The 7,049-nt window shown below is 35.7% G+C and overlaps 1 pseudogene; it reads left to right on the forward strand.

Annotated features, from left to right (window-relative positions):
* Nucleotides 1-3,810: 3,810 nt before the first annotated feature.
* On the forward strand, nt 3,811-4,653 carry LOC108751192 (annotated as a pseudogene).
* Nucleotides 4,654-7,049: the final 2,396 nt, after the last annotated feature.

A 7,049-nucleotide genomic window follows, 5' to 3' on the forward strand; every position in this document is an offset into this window, starting at 1 on the left:
CGGAAATAAGCAAAAAACAAATTGGTTATTGTAAGGTACGAGTAATTAAGAAACGAGGGTTTATGTTATAAAAATGTATTTATTGATACAAATTTTTTTTTCAAAGAAAAAGAAATACATAGTTTGTATGAGAATAAACTAAAAAAGTTTTAGTAACATTTAGCCAAAGATTCTCGTTTCGATAGAATTATATGAAAAATTTCGTTATATCTATAATAACGAAGTTAATTCCAAAAATATTATATTGAAATACATATCAAGAAAAGCTAAGTCGTTAATTTGTGTACGCACATTACGTTCTATATCTTCGTAATTACCACTCAGTGTTAATTTTATAATTTCCTGATTAATAAAACATGCAGGTAATTTCAGTTCGATTTCTTGAATTAAATACGAGGGTGGTCCGATAAGTACTTAGCCTCACCGCCCGATGGGCCCACTATCTCAAGAGAAATTTACTATCGTGTAGTACATTCTCGTAGAGACGGCTACTGTCAAAATTTCAGCCGAATCGGACTTGTAGTTTTGTTTTGACCGTGTGTGGAAGCGGGCGTGTCCGCGGATTTTAGAAAAATGGAAAAAGAACACCTCCGCCGTCGCCACGGCCAAATTGGTCGAATTGGGCTACGAACTGCTGCCCCATCCACCGTATTCTCCAGATTTGGCCCCGTGCGACTTCTTTTTGTTTCCAAACTTGAAAAAGTCACTCACCGGGCAGAAATTTGAGTCGAATGAGGAGGTCATCGCCGCCACGGAGGCCTACTTTGCAGACCTCGAGAAAACGTATTTTTCAGACGGGTTAAAGAAGTTGGAGCATCGCTGGGTCAAGTGTATCGAGCTAAAAGGAGACTATGTTGAGAAATAAATCGCCACTTTTCCAAAATTTTCGTTTTTCTTTTGTAGACTAAGTACTTATCGGACCGCCCTATAAAGCACACTAGTTAACATTATCGGATAAAGATTCTAATTGTTTTAAACGCGCATCAACGCACTTTACAATGCTTTGCAGTCCGAGGAAGGTGGTTTTCTGCATTACAATTGCTGCTAAGTAAGTTCTCCGTTTCTTCGCCGGAGGAGTTGAATCGAGCCTCGTCCTCTTCTTTTCGAAGATTTCCGTTGGAATTTTCCTCTTCTTCTTTATACGCTAGCAATATTGATTTTGACCCGTAAGATGTGGTAAAGCTGATGGTGATATTTTTTATAACAACAAAGTTAGGTTTTATTCTGTTATCGCTGCTTAAATACTCGTTCATGAGTTCCATGTTATCTTGAAACTGTTGCCAGCAATCGGTGTCAAAATAAATTCCGTCTGCGTTATGTCTGCACAATTTTACAACAGGTTTGAAGATTTCTTCGTTCGTTCTTTGCAATCCTACGTGAATCGTCTTCGTATGAGAATTGTTAAGGCTATACGTTGTTGCTAACAACATATGAAATCGAGCATTTCTTCTCTCGTCGATGTCGTTACGTAGCTTGTAAGAATCGGGGATGGAGTACATCCTCATGTCCGAATTATTAGTATTTTTTGGACTGGCCATTGTTCTTACGTTGTAGTTGTTGAAATATAATATACATTTGACTATATTCATAGTAAAGGAAAACGAAACAATGAGTTGCGCGTAGAATAAGTCACCTCTCGTGTAGCACATGAATATCACGTGATCGACATGAGTTGCCGAAACGGTCGACTAAGCGTATGTAAGTTAGTAGTCGTAAGAGAGTCGTCGCCGACTGCACACGTAGCGCACAGTAATCGATAGGTTAAGTGATAGAGTTATTGTATTAAAAGTATATTAAGTGAAATAATCTGTGTAAAACCTCATTTTTTCCGAACAGTAGTAATACCAAATTCAGCAAACTAAGATGGCGAATAAAAAAAACACAAGAAGCACACTTGTTTGCTCGCAAGGCTGAAGCTACGGACGACGAGACTCGAAGAATAAAACGGATTTTCGTTAGTACCGTCGACATCACCACCCTTTTCGACGCTGCGTAATAAAATTATTCTGCGCGCGCAGATGAAAAAAATAAAAACATAAACTTTCTTTAAATTTTTCTTAAAAATTTAAAATAATCTTTACCCCGTAGAAGTCAGGAGAGGGGGTGAGAACAAGATAAATCGAGATCGAACAGGAATGAACAGGCGCGAAATAAAAGGTTTTACGATTCCTCTCCTCGTTTTCTATGTCACGACGGAGGAGGAAGGAATTCGTTCAGGTGAAAAAAATGAAAATTCTTTTTTCGCTATAAAGGAAAAAAGGGTTCGCCGACCTCGTGACAGTCCAGTACCTCAGCCATCGGCTCAGTAGTCGGCAGTTTCGTGGTAACAGTCCTGACACGTCAGGAAGTAGTTCTGGGTGAAGTACGCATGGGTTGCCTTTAATTTCTCGTCCGCAGCTAACGTGATTTTATAATCCAACTATTGGCATCTAGCAAAGGTCTCCTTGAGGGTTGCGGGGCGTTGCCGCGTTATGGCACGTGTCATCTTAGCCTATCCCAGCTTCTTAAAATTAGTGTGCGAGATATGGCGCCCATTTGCTGGTTTTGTATACTCAGTTCGTCGAGAAACGACATGATTTCCAACGGAAAAGGCACGACTCGAAACGTTCGAGAATCAAGCAAAAACAATAACTTTCCTTGACGACGATCCGACTTGAAGGATCAAAATATATTTTGTGTTCGTGACGCTGGTGTCACCTTGTATGGAAGGCCCGCTCGCCAAGGCGGCGTGTAAATACGACTGTCTTGGTTGTAATAATTTGAATTTTATTGTTGAGTCGAAATAAGATTTGTTCGAAGAGGGCGGTAGGCAATACTCGTAATCCGATAATTGATACATTCGGTTAGACGCGTGCACAGGTAATTCGCACTTGGTATGACATTATGTAATTTCTCGCAGCTGTTAAAAGGAATGTGTATGGCGAGCAGCAACGGAATCGGCAAATCTCGTTAGAAACTCAGGTAATTCTCGCGCACTAAATGCCCTCGCGGTATGCGTGTACTGTAACGTTACGTGATACAATACAGCGGTGATACGCAACGATAATCTGGTTTGGTTTGCAATTAATGTTCGGGATAAAATTTGTTAAGAACAAATATCGATGGATGATCCATATTGATCGAGATTGGGAAGCGAACTGAATTCGCATGCGGAACGTGTGCGCGATAGTCAGCTTTTCGGGTGTCGCGCAAGGAGAGTCGCATGCCATCTGAGATAGAGAGCGTAATTAGAACAGGATAGAGATATACTCATGTTTTGAACGATAAAACGGCTCGGTATCGATGAGCTGTTTACTTGCCATTCCCGAGAATACATTTAAATGAACGATGATTTCAAAACAAATATTAATATTTTTTTATTATATTGTATTTTTTACGCTATTTACAATCAATTACAATATTTACAATATTATTTACAATAATATGTACAATTATATTTATAAGGAAAAATTATGAAAAATTATAAGTAAGATAAAATAAAAATGCAAAACATATATGATTCAGATGCATATTTTGTATAGTTATCACATTTTATGCTTATATTGTCAAGCTTTATGTATTATTTCATTCTTCTTAACAGGCTTGATGTTTTAGTACTGAAGAAAAAATGTTTTGCTTAAATCTTTATAAAAGATCTCCGTGATCATATAAGTTTCTTTCTTCATATTTACATTCCTTCTCATGTTACTCTGAAGTTACAGAAATATCTCTTTTAATATTGGGTGCAATAAGGTGATGATAAAATATTTACATTCCATTAAGAAAAAAATGGATCCTGATAATTTACATGTAATGCTCATTTGGGACAAAATGTCTATTCAACCTGCAGTTCAATATGATAAAATAGTGATAAAATAATTGGCCTAGAAGATTGGGATACAAAAATAACAAGAAAGATTGCGGATCATACTATCGTTTTTTATCTAAGATGTCTTAGTTTTAGAAAGCACATGCCACTTGGCTATGGATACAGTCAGTGCAATAAAGTGAATTCAATTAGTCAGATTTTATCAAGGAATAATACTTATACAATGTGATTTGAAACCAGTCGCAACCGTTTGCGACCAAGGAGGAACTAATATTGCAGCAATCAATTTATTGATACAAGAAACGCGACGTTCACTTCATAGTATTGGTAAGCAATTTGCATATGCATTAATGGCTGCATTCAACAGAAAAGGCAACTTTGTAACTATTGTAAAATTTTTTAATATGATTGGTTCATACATTTAGATCCATAAAGAATCAATCATATTAAAAAAATTCACAACAGTTACAAGGCTGCTTTCTTTATTGAATGTAGCCATTATCAGTATCTATATATCTGTATGTTAAAATACATTAAATCTTTCCAGAATCACAAAAATATGTTAAAGAGAATATTTTTTTTTATTAAGAATCACAAAATTATATCGCTTTCCGATTATGTTCATTTACAAAAGGGCATCCGTAATAATTTGCTAGATAAATACTTAATGATTAACAAAGATATATGGACAGAATTGAAATGTCGATACGATCATGGGAAGCTATTGAATGTGTTTATATACTATTGACAAACTGAATAAATATTCAGGTCTTCAACAACAGATGATGCCTAAATTAGCGGATAAACATATCTACTCGAGTTTGATACTCGAGTTCCAAAAATAAGAGTCAAATACGCTGTCCAAGTATTGAGCCATACTGTGGCCCGCTGCATGAATATTGTCATGTTTTATAAATAAGATAATTAATACCGATTCGCGTAAAAAAACGCTGCAATTTTTTACTAATAATTAAATGGTTTACGTACACTATAAAACCAGAAGAAAATTCTGATTTTATGCACTACTGATTTATTTTGTTTTATATTACAAGCGTTGTTGAAACTGTAAAGGGCACAATACAATTGCCGGAAAGTGCTACAGCAAGAATATTATTATTCTTTGATCAATCATTCGATTCCTTTAATGGAAAATAAGGTCAGGTTTTAATAGTAGTGTAATTACTGTACAAAGTACTCACAAAAGTTTTTGGCAAAAAATATTACGTACGCTGTACAATATGCAATGTTGAAAAAACAACATTAAAACCAATAAAGAAAAATCCATCAAAATATCTCAAGAATTGGATGTGAACGATCCGTGGTGCTATGTATCTATGGGATGTCCTTCTAAGAAATGGATTTGAACATTTAAATTTGAAATATCTAAATCAGAATGTGATAGAAAACTACTTTAGCCAGATAAGAAACATGGCACATAGGAATGTAAATCCAACTCCTTATTAATTCGGCAGCATTTAAAACATTAATTACAGGTAATATTACTTCAAAGCATTCCATCTGTTCTAATTGTAAAGAAAATAAATCGGATAGTTCCTTAACATTAATGACTATGTTTCGCGCGGCGGAAATTGTACTCGGAAAATAATGATATTAATATAGATTATGCTGAAGTTGCTGTACCAATAATAGAAGCCAAAAATGACTTAATAGATGTGCACAGAATACTTAATATTATGCATAAAAAACTTGTGTGCAGTGATTGTGCAAAAGAAATAGAAAATGAACAAGTAATACAAGTATTACAATAAATTGTACATATCGCAGATATGCGAATTCCGAATTTTGTCACTATGTTAATTTAAAAGAACAAGTTATAAATAGCATGACAACAGAAACACGTCATTTAACAATGCATTGTAATTCTACTTTGAATAAATTGCTAGATACGTAGGCTGCTGGAAAAGTTTCTGCAAACAATATGAAAAAAAACATGTAAAATTTGGTAAAGGGCTTTATTGTTTTTCGAAGTATTCGCCTTTAAGATCGATACATTTTTGCATACGCTCGAACCAATTTTCGAAGCATTTTTTCCACTCTAAGGCTGTAACCTCAGAAATCAGTGTACGAAATATTTCAACAGCTGCTTCAAGCGACTCAAATCGCTCACCACGCATTTTATTTTTAATGTTTGGGAACAAAAAGAAGTCATTAGGTGATAAATCAGGTGAATACGGACACAATGAGTCATCAATTCGACATTATTACTGGATAAAAAATCAATGGTTTGACGTGCTGTATGACAGCTGGCGTTGTCATGATGAAGGATGATGCAACGATTTCGATTCGTTCTACGCAATTCATTTATGACTTCTGGCAAACAAATTGTTGTATACCAATCAGTATTTACAGTCCTTCGATCCTCTAAAGCGGTTGTCACATGTCCGGTATAACCGAAGAAACAAGCAATCATTTGCTTAGCAGCACTGCGTGAACAACTTTTGTTGGTTTCGGTTCATTTTGAAATACCCAAACAGTGGATTGTTGTTTACTTTCGATCTCATACGAATAGATCCATGTTTCGTCCCCAGTAACGATGTTGTAGACCAAATTTGACCGACCTCGGTTGAATTTCTTGAGCATTTCTTTGCTCCATTTAACACGAACCTGTTTTTGAGCTTCGGTCAAATTGGGATCCCACGACTGCAAAGTTTCCGTACGCTCAAGTGATCATGCAAAATCGTATATATTGCTTTCATGTCAATGTCTAAGGATGCCTGAATCTCGCGGTATGTTATATGCCGGTCTCGCTCAATCATTTCACGCACAGCATCAACATTAGTGGCAACAACAGACGTGGATGGACGACCTTCACGGAATTCATCACTAAGAAAAGTACATCCACGCTGGAATTCGGCAAACCAATTATAAATAGTCCTATTGGATGGTGCTTCATCTCCAAAAGCCAAATGAAGTCGATCGATGCATTGTTTCCGAGTTAGATTGTAATCGTAAAAAATCATTGCCCGAAAATTTTCTCGCAAAATTTCCATTTTCTTACAAAATAACTTCTTTTCAAATACTATGCAAACAAAAGTAGTTGGGTACAAACTGTCAATTGAATTATAGGTTAAAAACGTCTAATTTTACAGATATGATAGTAGCAGAACGTTGGCGCCACTGGAAGTACTATATTGCAAAAACTTTTCCAGCATCTTACGTATGATTGCAGTAGAATTCATTCAACAATGGTACAATTTTATTAATAAAATTAAGTAAGAAT

The sequence above is a fragment of the Trachymyrmex septentrionalis genome, unplaced genomic scaffold, assembly GCF_001594115.1.
Source record: "Trachymyrmex septentrionalis isolate Tsep2-gDNA-1 unplaced genomic scaffold, Tsep1.0 scaffold410, whole genome shotgun sequence".
NCBI classification, from domain to species: Eukaryota; Metazoa; Arthropoda; class Insecta; order Hymenoptera; family Formicidae; genus Trachymyrmex; species Trachymyrmex septentrionalis.